At 39.6% G+C, this 27,270-nt stretch overlaps 1 long non-coding RNA gene across 1 annotated transcript in view; it reads left to right on the forward strand.

The window, feature by feature from the left end:
- The window catches only part of LOC132516940 (uncharacterized), a 141,101-nt gene extending 114,764 nt beyond the window's left edge, over positions 1-26,337 (forward strand). Inside the window, exons 4-6 of the long non-coding RNA XR_009539530.1 lie at positions 24,946-25,094; positions 25,504-25,584; positions 26,017-26,337. This is a non-coding gene — a long non-coding RNA (uncharacterized LOC132516940). The remainder of the gene's footprint in view (positions 1-24,945; positions 25,095-25,503; positions 25,585-26,016) is intronic.
- Positions 26,338-27,270: the final 933 nt, after the last annotated feature.

The following is a 27,270-nucleotide window of genomic DNA, read 5'->3' on the forward strand; positions in this document are numbered from 1 at the left end:
GGCGGATTCTTAACCACTACGCCACCGGGGAAGCCCTGAACAGATAACTTAGTTTTATATTTACTTTTGGTGCTTGGACTGGAAGTATACAAATGGCAAGCCTAGAAAATGATGGTGATTTGATAGAAGGTAGCTCATCGTTGCTACTCAGAGTGTGGTCTAAAGACTGATTTAGATGAGCAAACTGGTAAAGGTCTATGATGAGACATACAGAAATTGAGAGTCATCATTTAGAAACTTCCATAGCAGTTTGACATAGCTGTGACATCCAAGCCTGTGATCACTTTTCCAGAAATTCATTTTATTTTAGCTTACCAAAATTTCAGTCCATTATGGATTGGAGGAAATAAGAACTGTGTTCACTACCACAGATAGTTTAAGAAGCACCACTTTTTTATTTATTTAAATTGAAGTATAGTTGATTTACAATGTTGTGTAAGTTTCTGGTGTACAGCAAAGTGATTCAGTATCTATCTATCTATTCTTTCTCATATTCTTTTCCATTATGGTTTATTACAGGATATTGAATATAGTTTCTGTGCTATACAGTAGGTCCTAGTTGTGTATCTATTTTATATATAGTAGTTTGTATCTGCTAATCCCAAACTCCTAATATATCCCTCCCCAACCCCCTTTTCCCCTTTGGTAGCCATAGTTTGTTTTCTATTTCTGTGGGAAGCACCACTTTAGAGTCTGTAATTCCATCATTTGATGTAAGATGGATCAAAATAGAGACAATGGATCCACCCACGACAAGGAGGTTAGAGCAGTCATCTAGTTATGTGTTAACCATTACTCAGGAGCTTTAATGGTAGGTGTGGAAGGAAAGGAATACATCCATCTTGGAAATACTATCCAGGAGAAGGAACAGGATGAAGTCCTGAATTGGACCGGCCGTGTGACAAGGAGGCACATGCTGCCCCAATATTAGCCTGGATCGTGTTGCTCCCAATAGATATGGAAAAGCTTCATTGACAGTAGAGCCTTGAAAACAACAGGAATTCTGACTTTTTAGTTTTAAGTTAGTGATGGCAAAACATCTACTTAGAAATTTGTAGTGAACCATGAAAAACTGTGGACCACAGCTGAAGAGTTCAATGTTAGAAACTTAGAACAGATGGGAAATTCTTCCTGATAGTTTTACTGAGAAAGAGAGGTTCCCCGCTTCACATTTTCTGATGTTTGAAATAACATTATTTGCAACTTTCCTTCTTTTTTCCTTCTTTCCTTCTTTTTCCTTACAAGGTAGATGCAATACATGGGAGTGGATGAAGGACACATGCTCAGACCAATCCTACCTTTGCAGGACGTGTTGGCATATTCCAAGCACTGAAAAATGCCATAGCTGATAGCCCATAATAAAAGTAGCAAAGCCTGCTTAATGATGATGTATCTCGATGTTCTAAGGAAAATAATTTTTGGTATCTCAGATTTGAATTTTGTCAAAGAAATAACATTAGAAATAAGTAATGGTTAACTCTCTCCAGGTTATTTCCATAAAACCTGTTCTTTTTTTCTTAACCTTTGAATTGAGTTGAAATAATGTTATTAGTGCTAACAACAGTATTACAATGATTTCTGATTTCTAATTGTACTATTATTAATGATGTTAGTTTATTTAAAACTTTTTGTAAGTTTATAGGGTTTTTATAGACTGTAATAATGATCCATATGGACAAGCATTTATATTGTTTCTTCTGTGGAAATTCTGTTTCAGAGTTGTGGCTAGAGGAGTGAGTGGTACTTCCTCTGATTCACAGCACACACACACACACACACACACACACACACACACACACACATAACTACTAGATAGTCTCTTTTGACTTTTTGGTGCTGGTAGTGAAGGAAATGTTGGGACTCATTTAAAGATTCATCCCTCTAGGTCTAGGAAATATAGGAGTTCACCCAAAATGTGATGTGGATTGTTTGTTTTTAAGATATATATTATAGCTGTATTGGCTTCACATTTGGAAAGAAGTTCATGTCATTTTATGTTCTTTTATCAAATACCTAACCCACTCCCATTTCAGCTCTGCTACCCAAGGAAGAGGCACAAATCCACTTGCTGCTGGGCTCCTAGGGGAATGAAGAGTAGAAAGATATCTCTCCCTAAGCTTTGGGAGTCTTGCTGAGTGTGAACCTGACACTGAACAAATGGCAGAGGCCAAGACAGTGTCAGCTAAATCATCTCCCTTTCAGGTTATTAACGCATAGAAAATGTATAGGCAAAGTTATAATTTCTGTTTTTTCTGTTTTTCTTTCCTGACCATCCTTCTAAAACTCCCCATTGCCTCTCCTTTTCATGTATGTGTGTTTTCCCCTCTGTGTGGGCAACTTTGATGAGCAAGGAGGGCCTGCTTACACATTGCACATCATTCGGGCTGTCGTCTTGTGTGCCGGGTATTTCAATGCGATTCCATCTCTATTCATCTCCTGACAGAAGTGGCAATGGTGCAGACAGGGGTATTTGTTATTGAAACAAACAAAGCCTGTGGTGTTAGAGATTTGTATGCAAAACCTTCACAACAAAACTAAGTAGCTATTTACTTTAAATATGCCAATTAACTGTTACTAATGTACAGTGCACTTCTAGGTTAAGGATGATTGATAGTAACACGCAGTGAAATGTTCTTCAACTACAGTCAGGAAATGTAAATGTACAAAATGGAAAGAACCAGCGGGCTGACAGCACTAGTTACATGTTTCAAAACAACACTTTCAAATTGTTCCCTTATTGTTCTTTCATCCTTTCTCGGTTCTGCACTTCCAGAGCCTGGTAGCCAACAGTGTACTAAGAAAGTTTCGGGAAAAAAAATGTTTTAGCATGAAGTAAACATCACGGGCCTAATCTCATTTGTTTTACTCAGGCAGAACTCTTAGGAACCACAGTGGGAGTTTTGCTTGACTGAAGAGAATAGTCTTGTCTCTTTTAAATGTCTGACATTGAATCTGTTGCTATTACCAAACTAATTAAAAGGAGAGATGACTTCTCCTTCAGTTGCTATGTCCTGTCTCAGCAGACAGTCACTTCTTCATTTGCTCTAGATCGGCACCACCCAAAAGTAATACAATGAAAGGCATAAATGCTATAGCCACATATATATTTTTAAATTTTCGAGGGGCCAAATTTTAAAAAGTAAAAAGAAACAGGCGACATTAATTTTAATAACATTTTATTGAATGCAATCTATGTAGATTATCATTTTAACATGAAATCGATATAAAATAAGGTATTTTGCATTTTTTTTCCTTCACACTAAGTCTTTGAAATTTGGTATATTTTATGCTTATTCAGAAGAATTGGCTTATGCCATTTCCGAAGAACCACATCTCAAGTTTCTGGTAGCTTTCCATGGTCAGTGTTTACTACATGGAACAGCACAGCTCTAAATGTCACCATTTGGAGATCAGTGTAGTGTCCTTTATTAAAATGTTTACTTTGAACAGTCAGGAAAAGCTGGATATGCATCCTGAATCAACACAATGATGCAATTACTGTTCAATTCTGCCAATTACTGTTAAAGCCCATTGTTTTGTCGTGGAAAGGTTAGTGAAATTTATAAATTCAGTCAGCTGACTGACAATTTTATAAATCTACCTGGCTGTTAAAATGCTAAAATGTTTGTGCCATAGATACTGTGTATATATTCTTTTAGTAAAATTTCAAAAGAAAAAAGGAGATTACTTTAAAAATGAAAATATAATATCAAAGACCTTTAGATGTACATCATTTAAATGTCAGTTGAACACTTTTTTTTTTTTTGTGGTACGCGGGCCTCTCACTGTTGTGGCCTCTCCCTTTGCGGAGCACAGGTTCCAGACGCGCAGGCTCAGCAGCCATGGCTCATGGGCCCAGCCGCTCCGTGGCATGTGGGATCCTCCCGGACCGGGGCACGAACCCGCATCCCCTGCATTGGCAGGTGGACTCTCAACCACTGCGCCATCAGGGAAGCCCTCAGTTGAACACTTGTATGATACATTTTATGTTCCTCATAACAATGAAAGTTGGGTGTGTATTGTTAGAAAAACAATCAGTAAGTGCAGATGTTTTCAAGTGAACCCTCCAAGAAAGAAAAATTAGATTGGCTTAATTCCAGTTAGTTATTTATTAATACCAGCTATAAACTAAAAAACGTAATGCAAACATGATTAGGCAGAAATTGAACATCAAGCAAGAGACGAGATAATAAATGAGGAGCTATTTTGAGGGAATAATCGATTTTTCCAAAATCAGACAAATTGTATTAATTTCGTGTCTCCTGTGTGCTACACACTGGTAAATGCTGTGGAGGTAAATGACAACAACAATAGCAACAATAGCAACACAGTTATGTCATACTTATTCAAAAGTACTGAAATATTCTTTCAGTATGTAACTTTTGAAAAATCATGGAGAATTGTGGAAAGGCACCCGTTTCTGCCCCTCCTCTGCTCTGCTCAGGCTTCCCTGCTCGCTGCATTTCCCAGATTTCCATGTCAGCTGACTCCCCAGTGGGAAACCCCAATGGGAAAGTAAAGGGCTGGAGGAAGGGGAAAGCCAGGTTATTTTCTCTGTGCCTCAGCTGATATCTCTGGAAATGTCCTGTGGCTTCTCTGTATCTGCAACTTCTGCTCTACCTTCCTGTCCCAGTTCCATCTTCCTCTGGGTGACCCTAAGTCCTGGCCCTAGTCTCATAGGCTCCTCCCTTTTCTCCTCTAGCCTAGAAGTCCCAGTGACTTCCTGCTATTTCTAATCTCTGGGTTGCCTCATCAATCCCTGTTCAGTGAGCCTTTCTGCTTATTTGTAACCAGTTCCCTGTGTTAAATCTATCCCCTTCCTCCATTTCAAATACTTAGAGTCTACCCCTGCCTCCACCCCATGCCCACCAGTTGAATTGTGACAGAATGAAATAGAGATTCTGGAAACAAAATGAGCCAATTTCCAAATGATTTACTAAGCATGTTGCTATGTGCACCCAAAAGTAGGCAGTGATCATTAAGAGCCACCACGAGTTTCTTAAGAGCAATTGTGACCAATTCACTCTGCTTATTTAATTGGTGGTTGAAAAAATACTGGCATTGGTACATGAGCAAGGCCTTTGAAGTGATCTCTCATGATGTCCTTGTGGTTAATAGACACATGTGTGCTGGATGATACAGATTTATTCAGATTTATAAGTTGTACTGGAAAATACCTAGAGGGAAGCATGGCTGCCTTTCAATATTTGAAGAGGGATTAGATTAGATCTTTGAAACACTAGAGGCTAGAGCCAGGATCAGTGTTTGAAGTGCAGGGAATCTGATTTTGGCTCAGTAAAGGGAAGTGCATTCTAAGAATCAGAGTTCTTCAGAAATGGAATAGCCTGTCGATGTGGAAGACAATTTCTGCCCCTGGTTATAGCCACAGGTTTTAGTGGTGTGGAAGTCGGGGAACGGATTCTTGCATTGAACGTGAAACAGAGTATTCCTAAAGTCTCTTTCAACTGTGAAAGCTTAAGAAGTTACGGTATGGTCGTCTATGCTTGATACTAACATGGCACTTGCTGAGACTACAGAAGGAGCCCCACAACTTGCACTGCCTCTGGGCGATCATTGTTAATATAAGTGATCACTGTCCTGGTAAAGAACCAATTAATCAAATTCCTGGTTTATAAAAGCATAAAAATATTAGTTTTTAGTTGAAAGAGAAAATGTTTTTCTCTAATTCTGAGAAAATCAGCATATTAAAAAGGGTACCAATTATCAGCAAATACTGTATAAGTATAATCATGATGATATATATTTAGAGTATAAAGATATACAAACAAGAAATTTTAAAGGTTTTAGTAAGGAATGGAGTCAGTCTTATGTGGGTTAATAGGAGAAAACTTTATAAGAAAGTTTTTGTAGAAGATGAGATTTTTAGCAGATGTTATTATAGCCTGCTTGGACAGAAAACAGTTGAACCTCAACTGTAATCAATTAATCAATCATTCAAAAAGCCTTCATCAAGCACATGCTATATGTTTAGTATCAGAGATAGCCGTAAGCAAAATTGTTGATCAGGAGAAGTTGTATTCTTGTCTCTTTTTCTCTGCACTTGTCCACTACATGATGTCATCCATTTGAAAGATTTCCAGGGACCTCCAGTTCTCTACCCTCTACTTCTCAGGAATGGATCCGAAAATATTTTGCAGTAAGACACAAAATATGTTCTAAGTAACACTACTTGTTGAATAGAGGTATGAATGAGTGAAAGCATGAGTATACTTCTATTAAGAGAATTTCATTCACTTGTTCTGATGAATATCTTTTGGGTACCTATTATAAACAAAGCACTAAATGAATAACACATTGTCCCCACTTTCAAAAATCTCCAGGATCGTGATGATAGATCCATGCACACAGAGCTAATTGTAATACAACATGATAAGTGCTGTGCTACAGGTATTAACACAATGCTATTGTAACACAGAGGAGCACGTGATTGATCTATTAATTCAGCTGCAGTGATGGTTGGGTGAAAGGAAGGAGCTGATGGGGGAAAAGCTTCAGATAAGGAATGTCCTTGAAATTGAGACTAAAGGAAAAAATATTTCTTCCCAAAGAAAGGAGTAAGGGGAAGGATCCTGTAAGCAGCAGAAAGAGTTTGCATGGAGCCTTAAAGGTGTTTGCTTTTTGACAGCTACAGGTTTCTATTGGCATTAACCAGGGACTGAAGCACCACTGTGGGAATTTAGGGAGACATTGTCTCTAACAGGCTTTTCACGGGAAGTTGCTTACTCTCCCGTGGGGGGCCAGCCTGGTCCATTACTCTGCTATATACTTGTATATTAACAGGGCTTAATAATTACTCCTAATGAGTAATGCATATTGAGTTTTTAGGTTTCAAAAAGAAGTATTCAGTTGAAGCCTTCTGCATTAATTCTTCCTATCAAAAGTAATCTCTGCTGGCTCATTTTTTTCAGCAAGGGGTTCACTTTGTAGAAGTAAACTCATCTACAGCATGACATGCAATAATATTAATGTACTACTCACAAGATTTTTTTAAAGCATGTATTTATAACTTTAGTGGTCTCCTAGCACTCCAGTCTCTTAGCACCTGCCAACTTTTATGGCAGCTCACAAAGCAATGGTACCTCCCACCTCTCTAGATTTTCCTTTCCTCTCGTGGGGCAGGAAATATTGAAAGGAAAAACTTTTAGGCCAAAAGAAACAAGGCCAACAGACTGGATAGTCAGGCCCATGTGATTTGCTACCCAAAATCTACTTGAAGGATCAACTGCAGATTTCAATAGCTATAGCCTGAAGAATTTCTCTAATAAACTAGAAACAATCAGTGGAAGCAAACACTTAGGAAAAGATCAGTTTCAGCTAGCAAGATGTTACAGTCAGAATCTTCCTAGGATTATTACGTTTGCAAATAATGTACACAAAGTTTTAATTTAGCTTTCAATTTTACTAGTGTCGAAATCTTGTTCTACTTTGGATTTACTGATTTTTCCATTCCAGAGTCAATGCCATTTTTAAAGCATGGTTTAAAAACCAATAATTTAATCCACATTCTGCTAAAACTTTTAGTATAAGTTTCTTATATGTATTTTTTTCTTGCTTAAAAAAAATCTGATTTTAATTGTCAAACTCATTTTAAAAAATCAATTCAATGAAAAAATGCTATGATTTTCCACTGTTTTTTTTTCTTTCTTAAACCCAGGGGAAAACATGGATGAACAACAGAAAAAGTGCCCTGTATAGAGTATTCTTTAATGTCTCACTTTGGTGATGTATGAAATTAAAACCAAATTGTTTGAGCCAGCTGAAAGGCTTCATTTGAATTATCCAGAGTGCTTGTGTTTTGCAGTCATTTCTTGTGATGATTTTATTTTGTTCCTCTGGTATGCACCATCATATTAACACATGCTAAGTAAGGGGCAGTTTTTAAATATACATGCTTTGGTTGCTAAATCTGCTTCTACTTTTGTCTGGGCCAAAAATTATTCTGGAGTTTCCAGTAAGAATGGTTAAGACAGGATGAGTAGAAGGTGCAACTAAAGGGAGCTAAGTGAGATGAATAGGTGTTTGTTTGATAAATGAAGCCTTTGTGTGTGTGTGTGTGTGTGTGTGTGTGTGTGTGTGTGTGTGTGTGTGTGTGTGTGGTTTTGCTCTTTTGGGAAGAATGTGATATTTTCTCATTTGAATGTCTTTATGATGCAAAAATATTTGGACAATTTAATGAAACTCATCAAAGAACTTGAGTCAGTTATCTGTATATTGAGTGTATACATTACAATTTGGTTAAATGGACTGGCTTCTAGAACTAACTGAAATCATCTCTAATATGATCACTACCAGTAAATGATCAGAAGAAACTGAATGGTTCAAGGTTACTCCAAGGAAAGTTTTTAAGGAGAAATTTCTTTCCAACATTGTGACTATATTACTTAACACCCTTTTGGTTATAATAACAGAGATCCATGTCAGACTAGCTTAATTGAAACGTAAGAATGTATTGTAAGGATACTTCACAGAGCACAAGGGCAGAAGGGGCTCATGAGGGACTCACACTCCTTGAAATACCCTTCTTCATTCAAAATTTTCTAGCTAGCAGCCAGGTGTTAAATTTTCTGTTGTGTAATATAGTCTCTCTCTGTCTCTCTCTCTCTCTGTCATCTCAAGGCCTTGTTCTCCAGTTCTAGGCACACCTCTGCTTCAGTCTTCCCTCTCTGCTTCTCTACACCCTCTACTGTTCACAGCTCCCCAATTTACATGTCCTCTATTTAGCAAAGTAGTCCTTGGTCCAGATTTGCAGGAAAGAAAATCAATCAGAGCAACTTTGACTTAGGAAATGTGTTGACTCCTAGCGGGCCAGGACCAGCTAGGGTCTCATATACGAATACGGTTGCCAGGTTTTGATCTCCATGGGAAGAAGGGAATGTTGGCTTGATTGAAAAGGAGATATAATAAGATGGCAGGCACTTTGGAAGTAACCCATTTACAAATATAATCAATTCAGTTCACTTAAAGACACATACAGATATAGCCGACAGTTCTTCTACAACTTCAGTATTCTCACTGCAACTTTACTATGTAAGACATTTAAAAATATTTGGCCGTATAGTTTAGGAAATTTAGTACAGAGAGGCAATGTGTATTGGGGAAAGAACAAAGACTTAAGGGAATGACAGATTTGAGTTCCATTTTTGGTTCCTACATTTAGCATATTAGGGGGCTATAGGTAATTATTCACTTTCACAGTTTGCACACCTATAAATTGGGGATAATGATACCTACCCCACAGGAGTTCTGATAATTAACAACACTATATGTACAATGACTAAACCAGTGTATAATTCATGCTAATAGTCAATAAATGAAGCTATTATTACTATCTTTGTATTTAGTGTGATTTGGAATCACATAATCAGCTGCATAATTTCAAGTGAAGTACAGATAGGTTGTTGGTTCAAGAGGGACTACTTTGAGGCAGCTGCTGAAGAACCTGAGAATAGAGAAATGAATATTTTTTCTTAAAGTTAAATTATAAAAGCAACTCAAAATGAAACAGAGAGCTATGCAAAGTCAATTTAAACCAGTCTTCCCCAAACTGCCCTATTACTCCTTTCACAAGTTGGTGATATCTGCACAATACCTAAACTATTATTTAAAGTTTTTCATTAAATTAACTTTATATCAACTCACCATTTAAAATTATTTAACCTCATCTTTGTAATACTATTTTTGAAATTAGGATTGGTATACTGGTTATACATTTTTTTCTAATAACCATATCATAAATATATAATTATTCATATAAAAAAGTGCTCCTCTTTTTACCACATAATATGAACTTGTGGAAACACTGACTTTACAAGACGAAATAACTCCAAGGCTATAAAACTGACCTAAACCTGAATGAAAACTTTACCATATTTAAAGAAATAAATATCTCAATCACAAAACAAAAATGGAGTTGGTCAGCCATAGAACAGAGCACAAGGGAGTCAGTTGCTCAGTGACTGTTTGCAGCAGATTCATGGCTCTCTGGGTGCAGGATGCCCTGTCAGGCCCCTGTGATCAGCCCAACCCGTCGATGGGTCTTTTCCTCTTGTGGAGACAGACAAATCAGGCTGTGATTTAGTTTATTCATTTGTAAAGTAGGGATATGATATAGTACTAAATGTATTGACATGAGAAAGCATTAAAGTAATGTCCACAATAAAAGTTCTTTTTTTTTTTTTTTTTTAATTAAAACAAAATCTCTTTACTCTTACTCTGATCCATTTTGGGTAGTCAGCCTGACTTGTCAGGCTACGTGAGTTATTTTTCTCTTGGAAAATTGAATAAATAGGCAAGGAGGCCTTACGTGTCCACCTTAATAAGCTTTGTTAGACAGCAAACAACAGTTTAATTAATCAACTCTGATAGTTGATTAACCTTCAAATCCTAGGGACGACCCTGGTCCAAGGTAAATTCTACATTGATGTGGACTCCCGTTGGCTAATTAACTTTCTCTAAGTATCAGGGTGCAAATGCTTCCGAGTCTTGTGCTGTATAGTACATTAAACAACTATTTACTGAAATCCAGCTATAAATATGACATTACCAATAAGGAAAGTACAATAAAGAGATTCCTGGGTCTCAAAGGTTTTATCATCTAACTAGGGAATTCACAAGTACACGTGTGAATAATTTTTTATATATATGAGTACTTTTGCATATACTATTTCACAATAATCCTATGTTACAGCTGAAAACACTTAAGTCCAGAGATTAAATGACTGGCTGAAAGTCTACAGTGAATGGTGAATAGTGGAACTAAGACTATAGTTAGAGTCCAGGATTCTTTACGCTGTGGATCCAAACCACAGGATTTTCTCTAACATTGCAGATACCCAGGCCTCTCGCATAGATGTTCCACATTCCAGGCAGGGGCTCAAGAATCTGCATTTTAAAAAAATGCCAGGTGGACTTCCCTGGTGGCGCAGTGGTTAAGAATCTGCCTGCCAATACAGGGGACACGGGTTTGAACCCTGGTCCGGGAAGATCCCACATGCAGCAGAGCAACTAAGCCCACGAGCCACAACTACTGAGCCTGAGTGCCACAACTACTGAAGCCCGTGCACCTAGAGCCCGTGCTCCACAACAAGAGAAGCCACCACAATAAGAAGCCCGCACACTGCAACAAAGAATAGCCCCCCCAGCCACTGCAACTAGAGAAAGCCTGTGCGCAGCAAAGAAGACACAATGCAGCCCAAAATAAATAAATTTATATATAAAAAAAAACAATGCCAGGTGATTCTGTTGCAGAACATCTGCTTTGATAAGCATTGCATTCAATTATTAAATGTTCCCACGAAATAATGTGAGAGCAATTTCAAAATAACACACCAACATGTTTGAAATGCTAGGGTACTGAAATATGTCAGAATTCAGGGAGTGCGGTTGCAGCTGGGGAAGGGGTGAGATCTTTTTTGCAGGGTGTTGCTGGCTGGGCACACAGAGGGAACATTTAGGTTATCTAGGGTTCCTGCAATGACTTAGACAATGTCTGCTCATCACTACGTTCAGCTCACACAAGAAATCCCAGGAGCATTTGTCCTGGAATTTGTCTTGTTCCTTTAAAAAATAAATAAATAAAAACTGGACTCAAAATGTCTTAAATTAGGAAAGAATTCAGCATCAAATGTTTCTTTTTGTCCTTATATAGAGTTTTCTGAAAGCTCTGTCTAAAATATCATGTTCTTTCTATGTCATATTCATTGTGAACACAGGCAACAGGATTCTGCCCTTGGATGGCTTTCAGGGGAAGAGACAGAACAAAACAACAAAACACTTTATGTTTCTTTTCAACGGCACAGATTTTTATCATGTTAGGGTCAGGGGTGAGTTCAAAATGTTGCTCATTTGGGAGTGAGGAATTTCTGTTTCTTAGATGGTATGAAAAATCATAGGGTCAACGAAGTATAGAAAAACACTCACGGCTACTTTGCAACGGTTGTGAATTGAAAATTGTACAGATTGCATTATGTTTGAGTGGACATTTAAGCATGAATACTTATCTTTAATTCATCTCTAAACCCCAAAGTAGAGGCCAGTGACTCTGGCAGGCAGGCATTTGTTCAGAAGCCTGGCTTTCAACATAGCCATCACTGTGTACTGGAGCCAGCATGGGATTTCCCCTCAGGGATATGGAAAGTGGCAGGAAGTGACCTTTCAATCAGGCCATTGTCTAAGGAAATGTTCCAACCATCTTTCCCTCAGCCTAGCTGGAGTCACATAATCAACACATTTGTGCAGGGAGGCGGGAGCCCCAGTCAGGGCCCATTCTTCTCCAAACAGCATCTCTTCATTTGTTATTCCCTCTTGCCTAGCATTTGCCCAAGCTTGGGGAAATCTCTGTGATTCAGCACTTATGTGAATGGTTATTCCTGTCCCCCAAGTCATACTTTCATTCACCCGACTGGCAGCGTATAGACTATTACTGGCTTGGTACAAGGCAGGGATATTTTCTATATAGGGTCTATGCCATCTCTTGCTGTATTCCTTAATTTTTAATAAACATGTGTTTTTTCTTCTAGGAAGGGTATATGGTTTTGGAGGCTCTATGTCATTCCTATACTTTTGAAATTGTTTTTAATTCAGAGCTTCATATAGAGTGGTCCCTCAGTAAAATAACAAATAAATACATTTTTCAGGGTCAGTGATTATAAACAGTATTCCTTCTTTCCCTCTACCCTATCCTCCAGGAGGCTTTTAGAGACTTGTCCTTAAAATGAGATCTGGCTTTACTTCTGGCATAACTGCCATGATGTACCTTGTACAAGTGCACACAAGATGAAGAGACAAAAGTGGGTGACTAAGGCAGGGCCAGAGCTGCTGGTCAAAATTATGAAGAAGGCAAGGTTATGTTTAGTATCTTCCAACACCTCTGCCCCAGGTCATTGACTCCCTCTAGGTGACCTCTGCTTCACCAGGAAAAAGTTTTTACCATATTTACTCACTGTAAATGAGTATTTACCAAAATACTCACTGATGTTAGAAATACACCTCATCCAAATTTTTCCTTAGCTATTATTTGTCAGAATTCACCTGTACTGTATTTCAAATACCCTTACTTTGCTGTCTGCTAGGTGACAATGCTTGGTAATGGATGAATGAAATAAACAAATCTTTGCTATTGGAAGAACTAGACAAAATGATACCCTTCTCAAGAATCAAAACGCCTTAACTCTGCTCCACATCATATGTCATCAGGGAAATGCAAATTAAAACATCAATGAGAAACCACTACATGCCTATTAGAATGGCCAAAATCCAGAATACTGACCACAAATGCTGGAGAGGATGTGAAACAATAGGAACTTGCATTCATTACTGGTTGGAATGCAAAATGGTAGTCACTTTGGAAGATAAGTTGTCAGTTTCTTGCATAACTAAACATACTCTTACCATATGATCCAGCAATTGAGCTCCTTCATAACTTACCCCAAAGAGTTATAAACTTATGTCCACACAAAAAACTGCACATGGATGTTTATAGCAGCTTTATTCTATAACTGCCAAAACTTGGAAGCAACCAAGGTGTCCTTTAGTAAATGGATAAATAAATTTTTGTACATCCAGACAACAGATATTATTCAGCACTAAAAAAGAAATGAGCTATCAAGCTCATTCTAATGGAGAAAAATTAAGTGCATATTACAAAGTGAAAGAAGCCGACCTGAAAATCTATGTACTGTATGACTCAAACTATGTGACATTCTGGAAAAGGTGAAACTGTGGAGACAGTGAAAAGATCAATGGTTGCCAGGGGCTAGTGGGGAGGGAATAGGCAGAGCACAGAAGATTTTTAGGGCAGTGAAACTACACTGTATGATACTATAACGGTGGATACATGTCATTAAACATTTGTGCAAACACATAGAATGTGTAGCTCCAAGAGTGAACCCTAATGTGTACTGTGGACTTTGGGTGACTGTGATGTGTCAGTGTAGGTTCATCAGCTGTAACAAATGTGCCACTGTGGTAGGGGAATGTTGATAATGGGCAGGCTTATGCATGTGTTGGGGTCAAGAGGTGTGGGAAATCTCTGTACCTTCTGCTCCATGTTACTGTGAACCCAAAACTGCTCTAAAAAATAAAGTCTATTAAAAAATGCCCTCCCTCAGTTTAAAGGCTCTTGAGAAGTCAGGCTAAGTATATCGATTTGTTCTTACAGTCTCTTAAATGTATTCCTTCTTTTATGTTTTCATGGTTGCCGTCCTGGTTTTGGGAGAAGTTTCCGAAGTGGTTTTCTTGCCTCTTCTCTTCTCTCAGCAGCCTGTCCTATGATCTGTTGCCAGATTAATCTCTTTAAAACATCTCTTTTATCATGTCACTCTTTGGCTAAAATCGTCCTCCTTGACCTCGGTTGTTTACATTGCCTGGATGGCAGACATAAAGCATGTAGGCTCCCTCTTTCTCCTTCCTCATGGCAGACATTAACAATCAGCCATGCTTTGTTTCCCTAAGAGCCAGTGGCCTCAGAACCCTCAGCACAGAGTCCTCATGAACCATTGTCAATTGCTAGGAGACAGTTCTCCAGATGAAACTTTGTTGTTACACAGGGACCAAAACAGCACATTCAAAGTGAAAGCCCACACCCTGTGAACCCAACGTGAGCTGATCCCGCTCTGTCTTCCGTTAGGTGTAGGTATGAAATGATTCCTGCTCTGCTCTGGCAGAATTCAGGACCTAACTGTCTGCTGAACGTGCTCTATCTGTCCAGACTCCGGAGCCACTGTTTCTGAAACTTCCCTGCTAGTTATATTCACCTTACTTCTTTTATTTGGTCCCCATAGGCCCATGTTTCAAGGTTCAGCTTTAATTCTCTCTCTGTTTCCTACCTCTTCCTAGCTTTCACAGTGCTGATTGACAGCATGTCATGAAGAGTAGGCATCTATTGCATGAGGCAGGTCAGTAAAAGAGAAGTTTAAAGAATACATGTACAAATATGTACAAATATACATATATATGTGTATAATATACACATACATACATACATGCATACCTTTCCATGTTCCTCATACTACAGAATAAAATGTTCCTGCAAAGAGGGTGGTACAGTAGGATAATTATTCTCAAACTGCAATTGGGGACTGATGTAACCTTCAGTTAAAACAATGTTGTATGTTTTTGTTTTGTCGTTGACATTTATTAAGAATTTATTTTCCACCAGGCACTGTGCTAAGTGTTTACACACAGTATCTCATTTCATCTCTACAGCTACCCTGTGAAGTAGAGACAATTCTACCTTCAGTTTGCAGGTAGGAAGAAAGGAGGCACAGAGAGCTTATACCATGTGCCCAAGGACACCCAGGTGGTACACAGCAGAACTGAGATTTCTACCTGGCTGTCTGCTGCTGACTTTGGGGCCTTTATTCCTCATCACCACAAGTATAGCCTTCTGCATGGAAATGCTTTCCGCCGCCTACCCCGCCCCTTGCCCCCCCCCCCCCCCCGCAAGACTGATTTGGTGACTGCTTTTAGACTTTAAGTAAGTAACATGAAATTGAAGGAAAGTGATAAATGTCAGGATGCTTCAGAAGTAGAAATGTGATTGTCATAAGTGAGCAGATGATGCTCAGTGATTGGATTGGTATTTTATCAGCAGAAATATGAAGTAATGGCAACAGATTGAAGGGGTCCAGTATAGAAAGGAAGAGAGAGTCTTGGAGGCTCCAGTGTGGTAGACCTGAGGAAAATAAGGGGAAGGGGCTCAAAGACTTCTAGAATATGCTATCAGAGAGAAAAAAGGGAAGAAAGATAGAGTGTATAGCCTGTTTGGAGTGAGAACATGCTAAAGAGAGCCCACAATGAGAAAATGGGTGATGTGAAGTGACCTCAGGTAGCTTACCTAAACAGAGTGTAGTTTATACCCCATGTCTCTTACACTAATAAAACTGCTATTCCCTAAACTGTGTTTGCTAAATGGCAATGACTAAGAAGCCAGAGAGAGTTGGGGGAAAATTGGAAGCCATGAGTACTTTCTTTGTGGGAGAGAGCCTTTCAGTTTTAATTTTTAGGCGTTTGCACTTATGAGAGAAACTTGAGATGAACCAGCAGTTGTCAAATGAGTGAGAGCTGGGTTGAACTTCCAAGTTTTGTCTCATACCATAAGCCCTCAAAAGTCCTCCTATATAGGATTGGTCCTGGAAACAGATCTTACTGGGGAGGAAAAGGTGAGGACATGCCTCTTCTTCTCTGTGCTCCGTAGTTTTAATTGAGCCTCAAGTGAATTTCCTTAGAAGTCAATGGCGGCTCCGTGTCCCAGAAGGGACAGGGGAAGTGTGTGAAACAAGATGAGAGGTGGGACCATTATTCCCAGAACTCTTCTGAGTTCTTTTTAGACCCTGGTCAAGGATAGAGCTGTTTGTTGTAATAAAATATCCAGTAGCAGGAAGTTGAAATGGAGGTTATACTAAAAAAAACCCCAAAACAAGAACAAAAATGCTAATTTTAGCTCCATTCAAAACCCAGGGAAAAAATTTAATGTTTACAAAATTAAGATTAATGGGCTGCCAAAATTCAGCTCATTAGTTAGCAACACTACAAAGTAGTGATGAAGTTTGTGCTGGTTGGACTTATAGGGAATTAAAACTATATAATTGGGAATGCCTGTCCCCTTGTATTTAGCTTAATGATTACGGACTTTTCCACTGAAAGAGCTAGTAGGCAAGGAGTGAGTCTAAAAATCCCTACCTAAGAATTTACCCACTTCACTTGACATAGAGGGTGGTCTTGTCGGAATATATTGAGTGCTGAAGATCATGGTTTTTATAGCTTAAAAGCTTTTACAGATATTGATCCAGACACTAGAGTGTTCCTCCTTGTGTAGATAAAATACTCCCAGAAACTTGAAGGAAGTGCACCTGGAAAAGGCAGACAAACACTGAGACTTTTCTTTTTGACAAATATGGAGCTCTTTTCCTCCCACTAGGAAGTCATGCATTGAGATTAGGGCTGTGGAAGTTCTCAGGGTGGATTTGGACTGGTCTGGTGTGCTTGTGTGTAAAGGTCTTGCCTTATTCCACATCTCCGTGCAGGAGGTGGGCATATGGCAGGCCGGCCTGGGGGGATAATTGGAGAACAGAATGAGAGGACAGAGCGTGTTTATAATGCTCAGCTGAGATAACACATGCAGAAATCCCTAGCTCAGTGTCTGGCAGAAAATAAGGACTAAAATGTTCATTTGGTGTTTCTATTGTTGTAGTCATATTTATTCATTTTAGTTCAACTTTTAGAGCTGTTTTCTTGCTTTACCAGGAAATCTCAATTTAACCTTCTGACTGGTGATCAATGTATCAGAAAAATGATATTTTGTTTCATGTAGGTCTTATAACCAGCATTGGCCTGCAGAGCTCTCTGGATTTTAGAAAAGAGTGGTAAACATGTATGTTTAAAAATTCCCCTTACTGGTCCTATGATATGTAAATCTGGGTTTCCTTGAGGCTGATTCCTCCACCTTATATCTGCACAGAAGCTAGCAGCTGGCCTTCAAAAGGGCAGATGGGAACACACATCACAGAACCTTTACAGATGGAAGGCTTAAGATTCTAGGGAGCAAAGTGCGAGTTCTAGCAATTCTCTTCCCTTTCTTTGCCTATCTTCTGTCTGCCCTTGCTTCTGAGGATGCTAAATTCAGGAGGTGAAAGAAAGATTATTCCCTACATGTACCCCCTCTGTGTATGTTTGCACATGTTTGGGGAGCAGAGGGAGCGATGCTGGTTTCATGAAATTCCTGTGTTTTAAGCAGAGATTGGAGGATTTAAATGGGAGAAAGTGAAGAATACATAAATGGAAGAATAAATAAGAACTAGAGCTAAAAATAATTTCGGGTTGTTAATCATTATAAAGCTGATTAATTGAAAAGAAGTTAAAAGAGCACATAAGATCCTGAGCGGCTACATCATCACAGAATATTTGAGACCACAGTTTCTAGTCACTGGATGTTACCAGAAGAGTTAATTAGCCCAAACTGTGGCTGCTGGTTGCTTTAGCTGTCTTCAACTTGAAGTTTTTCTAACATAAGTTTTAAAGCTAATTAGAAAGCACCTGGGATTCATGGCTAAAGCCAATAGAGTTTCCCCCAGGGGATTATTTTTTTATATATCAAAATTTTAGAAAAGGAAAAAATGTCAGCGGAAAAACATAATCTTTAGATTCAGAGGAAAAAAAAATAGCATAACCATTTCAACTCAGCAGACCACAGGCCAAACAAGCTTTGGCTAGAATTGAATGCTGTGTGCTTCTGTTCAGAGAAGAGGATGCTTCCCAGATGTGTCTGGGGGACTACCTGCCTCACTCTTATTTATCATCAGCTCCAACACAGGATGTGGTGTCGCTGGCTGGTAATCTGGAAATGGCCTGTTTATTTTTACAGATCTGTAGAAGAGATTCAATAGTTGTAAAGGATGGAAAGGTGTAAAGCAGCTGGGAACTCACAACAAAGGAAACCAGGAGGGAAAAAATTAGATAAAACAACTTATGATCACGGGATCCTTTCCTTGTGTCTGTTGGACAAAGGTGCCAAATGGATTTTCTGGTTTCAAAGAAAAGCCGGTTCTTCCTCCCCACTCTGTAGCCTGTGGTCTTGGAACATCCAGAGGCCATTTTTTTTTGTTTGTTTAAAAAACCTTAGTATTCTTTCAGATCCTAGGACTGATTCCTTTGTGAGTTTCATAAAGAAAAGAAACTCCCCCAGAGCTGCATAGGCTCGTGGTTCTCTGTTTCTCCCAGGCTTTTCCAGATGATGTCCCTCAGATTAAAGCCCCATAACAGGCCGGAGAAAGAGGATTCTCCAGTGCACAGCAGGGATAATGTCACTGCTCAGTTCCTGATTCCCCTGAAAAGTCATCCCAAGTGTAAAAACCTTCTGTTCTCTCTCCACAGAAGAGATATGCCTGAGGTGAGCTTAGGTCCTCCCTGAAACCTCCTGTCTGCTCTCTGAAAGATGCGAAAGCTGATTTCTAGCTGAATTCTCTTGAGGACTGAAACTTGCTTGCTGCAAATCAGTGCTTTCTAATAGAGTCAGGGGCTGAGGAAATTTGGGAGAAATATTTTGTATTTTTCCCACAGTCAGGAAACAAACTAATAAGCCCCTGTGCCCAATACCCGGAGGCATATCAGATGTGGGCATAGAACGCTGGGAATCTGGGCTTGTGAATGATAGCTGGAGTCAGAACTTGGGCCTCTTTGCTTCCAGTTTTATGATCTTCCCACCAATGAGTGCCACGTGGCCTCCCGTGTCGCCGCACGGTAGTCAGGAAGCAACATCCCGGGAGTGCGGGACAGTGCTGTACTGTGGAAAAGCTTTGCCTTGTGTGAGCACAGTCGGCTTGTATATAGTTGACCTTCCCCAGGGGGGAGTTGGGGGGAAGGCAGAGTGTATTTATCAGCTCTGTCTTTTTCTCCCCTGCCTTCCCCACCCCAGAACGACGCATGTGGTTTCTCCGCAGTTCGGCTTGGGGAATGCTTGGGTTGGGGGGACCACCCAGGCTGCGCGGCCTGTGACCACTGCAGAGTCACTGCAGCGGCAGCGGCAGTGGCGGCAGCAAGGAGAAGGGGCTGGCTTTGAAGTTCTGGGATGGGAGAACCAGGGCTATTTTGGGTTTGGCCTGAGGTAACTCACACAGTGTGTAACCCCTCCCCCAGTATTTGCATACAGGAGACCTCATACTCCATTGACTACATTAAAAAAGAAATTAAAAAATCACTAATCACAAAAAATAATCCGCAGTGTGGGTGTGCAGCAGTCCTAATTTTTTCTTGCTGCTGATGGAGGTGCTGGTGGCAGAGGGAGGGGTGTTAGTAATTGATTGCATGTTTGTGAACATTGGACCTCTGTACTAACTGAAGGTGAGCGGTTTATTTCCCAGACTCCCCAAGAAATGCTGGCCAGTCTTCACATGATGCAGCAATGTGAAGCTTTCCAAATTTCCAGAAGTGGCAATACTAATTTGTCAGGAAATTTGCCTCAAAGTATAGCGGAACAACAGCCTGTGAACCTGAAGCAATTTGAATGTAATGGGTGGAATCAAGGTTCCACCATTTGCGAACTCTGTGACCTTGGCAAAGTCTTAACCTCCCGGCCTCAAGTCCCTTATCTGTTAAATGGGGCTAATGCTACCTACCTCAGCATCTTGTGAGGGTTAAGCGACACACTGTGGTAAGGCTCCATGCACAGTGCCTGGCTCACAGGACTAATCGGGAAATGCTGATTCTTATTACTTGTTAGGTAGGTGGCTTCATTATTATATTAAGCCTTTTGTGAGAGTGGGCTCTTAATGTGTGGAAGTCATTGAAAGTCCAGCCAAGCTTAAGACCAACCAAAGGGATATGGTTTGGCTCCACTATCTACGCTCTGAGCCAAGCCGTCAAAAAGGATTGAACACATTTTAGGAGAAGAAATATATTAAGTGATGAGGTGGGTGTGACTGAGACCATAAAGAATCAATGCCACAATATTATTATTGGTTTGGCTCTTCCTCATTTATAAACACTGAGCCTGGTTTGAGTGGTTCAATTTCAGCCTCATGGACAGGTTCTTCATTTTACTTTTAAAATCTTGAGCATGTTAGGGAAAAGATATACATGTTTTATGCTCTATTTTTGTCACTCTGCACTATGCTCATACATCCTCTGTATATCTTTGTCCTGTATTTTATGAATCATCTCCAGGTTTTTGATCTAATAAGCGTTATGTTTTTCAAATCAAATACAGCTTGAAATTGAATTAGACGACAAGTAATGAAGTGGCTTTATCACCAAGTCTCGGGAACTCAGAGAAAGGAAGCTTTGCCCTGTTTTTCTTTCTTTTCTCTGGATCTGCTCACTGAGGTTAGTGGTGGCCACAAGCAAAGCTGTCCTTTGTACTCATTTGGGTTCTTTGAGAAACAATATTCTGAGGAAAGAAATCCCAAAACATTCCTTAGGGAGGAAGCATTGTGATTGTGTTATTCTAGGCTGTCTTCTTTGGGTCAATAGTTAGGAGGAAGAGAAGTAACAATGATCCTGACCTTGTAGGAAACTGAGGCAGTGTCTCTGACCAATGAAGCCATCTGACAAGGTGGAGAGCAGCAAGAAAGTGAAGACCCAGTATCACACTGAGAAATTTGAAAAAGATTTTTGAATGTTTCTCTAGAATATTTATTTTTCTTTTAATGCCTATAGTTTTTCTAATTTTCTCTAGTTTTTAGTGCTTATCTGTTGCTATCCAGAGGGTTTATACCTTATATCTGTGAATAGATTTTTGTGGGGGCGGTCTCTTTTTATGTTTGTGTTTGTTTAGTGCCTATGGTCTGTGCCTGATATTTACTGAACTCTGTAATAAGTTACTGGATAAGAGAAATTTTTGATTGATTACAGATAAATGCTCTCTGGATTATTGTGGGAGTTTGTCCAGACCCCTCGGTCCTTGAATTCTAAACACACTAGAACACCTTAGGTGTTCACAATTCTATATTTTAGTCTCCTCTACTAATGTGTCTCAACACGCTTCAAAATTACTTTTTTCTAACAGGCAAAAAGCTTGTCTAAGCGTCTTTCTCCTTTCATAAGATTCACACCTTTCTTCAAATCTTTTGTTTTTATTTTTAGAGGTGATTTAATGTATCATATAATTTGTAACTATCAGGCCAAATCATCCGTCTTGTTTCCGTTTAGAAAAATGTTAGCACCAAGCTCCCTTGCTGCCAAAGCATAGATTTCCTGCTGTTCCATAGTTGTTCCTACTAAGGGGAGAATATGCGCTCAATTGCCAACACTCCACCGGGACTCTTGATCAAGGAATTTTATTATGCCCACTTCCAACTGGATGCCGTGAAACTCTTGCCATGAGCACGGCAGTGGCTACTACTCATGCTCCAGAGTTGGAGTGGTCAGCTCAGGACTTCTTTCTTAATACTTGCTGGCTCAGACTTTCTTGTGGGTTTGTGTGTGGGAGGCAAGGCAGACACCGTGTGTCAAGGAGAGGCCCTCTGCCTCTTATGTAGGGAAATTACTGCCACATGAAGGTAGGGCAGGAAGCCAGGGGCTGCCCCCGGAGCCTTCACCGTCAGATAACTTGCCCCCTCTCCTGTGTGCAAGTATGCTTGTGCTAGAGCAAGAGAACTGTGTTCCTGGAACACACGCTCCCGACTGCCCATTTTATATTCACAAGTTCAAAGTCAGGCATCTTTGGATGCGGCATTAAGTCATGTATTGTAGCCAGATTGCCTGAAGGAACCCAATCAGCGAAAAGACTGCTTAACTTACCTGTGTATTAAAGGTTACCAATTTAAGTTAGGAGTGAATGTTCCATCAAATCTACTCATCCTTTCATGGGCATACAGAATCATTTTAGTAGGAATTTTAATTAATGCTACTAATTCAGTGTGAATTGCATGTTCCTGTCAAAACTGAAAAGAACCCAGTGCTACGTTAGTGTCCTTCAAGGGATGGTAAAAATGCAAATTCATGACAGAAATACCCCATACATGTGGTGAAGACTGACCAGATCAAAGGTCTTTGATTCCAATTTCAAAGGGCTAGCCATGTTAAATATAGGCTTAATACCTGAAAGTAGATTAAATACAGAGATAATTATACATAATAATTATAGCTGAGGGTTACATTTTACAGAATAGCTAGTTAATAAACTCAGCAGTTTAATTGGATCAAACTCGCCAATTATTTATATGTGAAAATAATTGCCCTCCTGGTTGGAAAATCAAAACTTTTAGTTTGGGAATTTATTTCTTCAGCAAAGAAATCAGACGATTCTCACTGTCCTTGTGACCAGTGCTTCCGTCCTTAGGTGATATGATTTTAAAAAGATAGAGTACTAATAAGCAGACAGACTCTGCTTCACTAGGAGAATCTTGAAATTAAGAGAGAGCTGTGTAGAGGATTTCTGCTGCTAGTAGAGAATAATTTCCTCTGCCTTTGCATTATTCATTTCATGTAAATTTTGATAAAGTTCATCACTGTGATTATTATTTCATTTACCACATTTTAGGTGTTTATAGCACAATCTCCACAGTAGGATCTTTCTTTCTTTTCCATATTAACATAAATGTATGTATTCCTGATGGAAAAAGGAGCCTTTTAAGAAGTAGGTAATTGACACACATCACACTAGCTCACTGCCTTCAGAACTTATTGCCATATGAGCATCCTCCCCCATGATGTCTAGAAGTGGGCTTTTTTGGCCACAATATTTATGTCCCATATAATTATGCACCTGCAGCAATTAACACCTACTACATACACCAGGCAGTATACAGATGATTCTCTATTCTCACAACTATCCTTTGAGATGGGAATAATAATCCTCAGTTTTATGACTGAGATTCTTAGGTTCATTGCCTTCCTCCAGTGTACACAACTAGTATAATGGAAGAGTCAAGATTCTCAATCAGGGAATCTCTGATTGTAGAACCCATGTTCTTTTCACAGTCACATTCACTGCAGGGAATTCATCCTCCTTGAAAGAAATCCTGGGCTTAGAAAAGACCAAAATAAGGATATGCCTAGTTGGTATGTGTTGGGCTATACCCCACAGACCTGCAAGCCCTGTGCTTGCCCAGCCTTGAGAGCAAAGAAAGAGCCCGGAGACAGTGACAGAGACGTCAGTGGTTTACTGGATGGGGTATCTTAACACATCTGAAACAATGGGTCCTGGAGCAACACCCCTCCGTGTACGGCAGACAGCAGGCAGGACATGACAATAACCTTCGCCACTCAAGAAAGGAGGAGACTACCATTTATAGTGGGAATTGACATCAGGTTGGCTCATCAGTTACCAGGAAACCAGCAGCTGGGGCACAGCCCATCAGATTAATGACCATCATGAGGGCAGATGTTTCCCTTTCATAAACTAGCAGGTGGAAGCGTTCTGGCCTAAGCATTAGAACAAGCACTAGGTGGGGCAGGTTGTAGGTGAAGCAGGTGCTGGTCGACTAGGGGATGACAAAGAGCAAGAGGACAGCCATCTTGAATGGCCTGACCATATCGCCTGACTCTCACATTATCCTGAAACTGCCCCATGAGCACCTTTGGACCTCCCACAAGTGGTTTGGTTTTGAAGATTCATACAACTTCAGTACTGGAAAGAGGCTTAAAGGTCAGTACCCAAATTTCCAAGGGGCCATCTAGCCTGTGCCTGGATGCTGCCTAAATTCTGTTGAGGCAGTGAGTCTTCCTTTTTGGGACAGGGCAACTCATAGAAACTTCTATATATTCAGCCAGACTCTATCCCATGATGCTTCCATACAGAATAAGCCTAATGCACCTTCTGCATAGTAGAGATATTTGAAGGGGATTTCAAATTCCCTCTGTTTTTTTCTAAGCAGTCCTAGTGTTTTTAGCTGAGCTCTATAGGATATGGTTGTATTTCCCCTATGAAGCTATATTCTCTTCCCTGAATGCTGTGCAGTCTTACAAGGTAGCATTAAGATCTAAGCACAATACATCCAGGACTGATTCAACAGTACAGACGAGAGTGGGACTGCCACCTAGGAATTTTAAAGACTGTATGTCTAAGATTACACTTGGCAGCCACATGAAGGCTTGTGATTTAATTCTAGCTGAGCCCCCTTCACACTCTCCCTTCACCTCTACAAATGCTGGTCTCAGTTTCCAGCAAAACTTGAGAATTCTGAAATCTTGTCACAGTTTCAGGAAAGAACCCTCAGGGAAGAGAGTCAAAGTGCACATCTTTGTTTCCAGGAAAACAGGCAAGGAGATGGGGCAATTTTTAGCATAGCAGGTGTTTGTCCTTCCTCCGGCACTCCACACTTGTGCCTGAGTCTTAGTGGGGATAAGGTGTAGAGTGACTGGTCAGAAGTAAATGAATAGAAATCGTATTTCCCAAATGTCTGTGAGATATTAAGAGACAGAAGGCAGTGCTTCTTCTAACAGATTCAGATTCTAATGAGAGGGTCAGTGATTTTGCTCATCTGTTAGCTCTTGCAGTACCCTGGAACATCGTTCACCAGGGCCAGGATGGATTTGCTGTACACAGGAGTGATCCTTTTCACCTGCCATGTCCCTAGGTGTGTGAGAATCTACAATGGAGCCGAAAGAATTACATCTTCCTGGTTCACGCTCAGAAGGTGGGGAATATATTGTGTCCTTTGGAACATATGTGTGGGCATTATTCACGTGACAGTGGATTTATTATTCCTTTTGTGAAAATGTAAGACGATATAGAATAATTTTCAAAAGTGTAAACTGAATACACAAATAGTACGTTATGCTCCACTTCAATTAGCAGAGTAGGTATAAAATTTGTATGGAAATATAATCAGATATTTATTTGTTGCATTCATTTTAGATACTCATAATAGACAGCTGTAGGGTATTCAGTACTCTCTGGATCACATCTGAATTCATGACCTAGTTGCAAAACCCCTCGTTCCATGTTCATCAAGCATATCATTGTATTTAAATTTCTAGTACATTTCAAAGGTAAAACAAATCATAATTTTATTTTTAAAAGATTGTTTTAATCTTTAATAACAGGATGCATCTTTCAACATTTTGAGAATAAATGGAAGAAAAAGGCTTAAAAGTAAAGTACCTTAAAACATCTGAATTTAAGAGGTAAATGTTTTCACACCTATTTTAAAAATATGTATATTATATATATAAACTTTATCTCTTCCAAGCTGCATTTAGAGATGAGATAGGAAGGCATGTAAGCACCTATTTTGCACTGACAAATTTCAACAGGCATTTTATGTGGGGGTAAAATAATTGGGCCCATTAAAAAATTCGTATGTTTCTATCCTGAAAAAAGCCTGCAATGTTTCCATATCTGGACTTGCCCCAAATGCCCACATTTCCCACCTCCTCAACATAAGTCAAACTCATACATTCTGTGCACAGGTAACCATACACAGAAAGATCCCGAAAGAGAAAATTTTTGAAACATGTAGAACAAAGAGGAGTCTCCTTTAAATGCAAGGCTGTAATTTATTAAATGTCTTTAGAATTCATATAAGGGGCTTCTCTCCTTTTGTTCTTCTCTTGTAGGTCTCTAAGTCCACTGATGACAGGAAAATCTTCAGTGGTTCCAGAGACAAACTGCTGGAAATCCTGCACATTTATTTTCTAGAAGGAAGTGAGCTGATGAGGAGAGTGATCTCTTCTGAGAGATCCTCCCTTTAAAAATCTGTAAAGGGGCTTCCCTGGTGGCGCAGTGGTTGGGAGTCCGCCTGCCGATGCGGGGGGGGGGGGGGGGGGCGCGGGTTCTTGCCCCGGGGCGGGAAGATCCCACATGCCGCGGAGCGGCTGGGCCCGTGAGCCATGGCCACTGAGCCTGCGCGTCCGGAGCCTGTGCTCCGCAACAGGAGAGGCCACAACAGTGAGAGGCCCGCGTACCACAAAAAAAAAAAAAAAAAAAAAAAAAAAATCTGTAAAGGACTCCAAATTAAGCCATATCCATTTCTGGGACCCTAAAATGGCTCACAAAAGGTAACGTCAGTTGCTCAAAAGCCTTAATAAGGGGAGAGCAAATGTGGGGAGAAGGATAGTGAATAAATTGTGAGAACCTACCAAGTAACGAGACATCCCTTTAATTCCAAGCATCATGTGTTATTTCACTTTGTATTTCAATTAAAAAAAAGAAAAGAAAAATGTGTCTTTTTAAAAAAGATATATTTTTGCTATTAATATTCAGTACTTAATATCTGAGTACAGATCCATCATTCATTAGGTCTAGGGTAGATCACAACCTAATTTACACATTCAGAATCATAAGTCAGATCAACTCAATTGCTTAAGGCCGTGTATTTGCAAGTTAGAGTATGCACTGAAAATTTCCTGTCCTTGAACTGGTGTACTGGGCAATGCTGCTTTTCTATAAGAATTTGATCATATCTTAGATTTAACGCAGTTTTGGTTATGAGTGGAAAAATGTTTAACCTGCATCCACTCATGTAATATAAAGTGTAAATTTAAGCAGTGATCTAGAAAATTCAGGGCAAAGTAGTTTAAATCATTTGGATCTTCCTAGAGGTTCTGTTTTTGTTTTTTCTTTAACCTGAAAAAATAGGTAATTACTCGATAGCCTTAGCTCTAAAATATATCTGACAGGTTATTTTTATTTGTCTGGTTTTCAGAAATCATATCCGTGTTTTCTACTCTCTGTAGTCTTTAGCAAAATGAATCAAAGCCACTCTGTACCCAAAGCTAACACCAGTGTTGTCTTTTTTTTTTTTAACATCTCAAGGCTTTACCTCAATTGCTTTGCAGTAAATTTACAGGGAAAGGAAAATTTTATTAAAT

This window comes from Lagenorhynchus albirostris, chromosome 3 (genome assembly GCF_949774975.1).
Source record: "Lagenorhynchus albirostris chromosome 3, mLagAlb1.1, whole genome shotgun sequence".
Lineage (NCBI taxonomy): Eukaryota > Metazoa > Chordata > Mammalia > Artiodactyla > Delphinidae > Lagenorhynchus > Lagenorhynchus albirostris.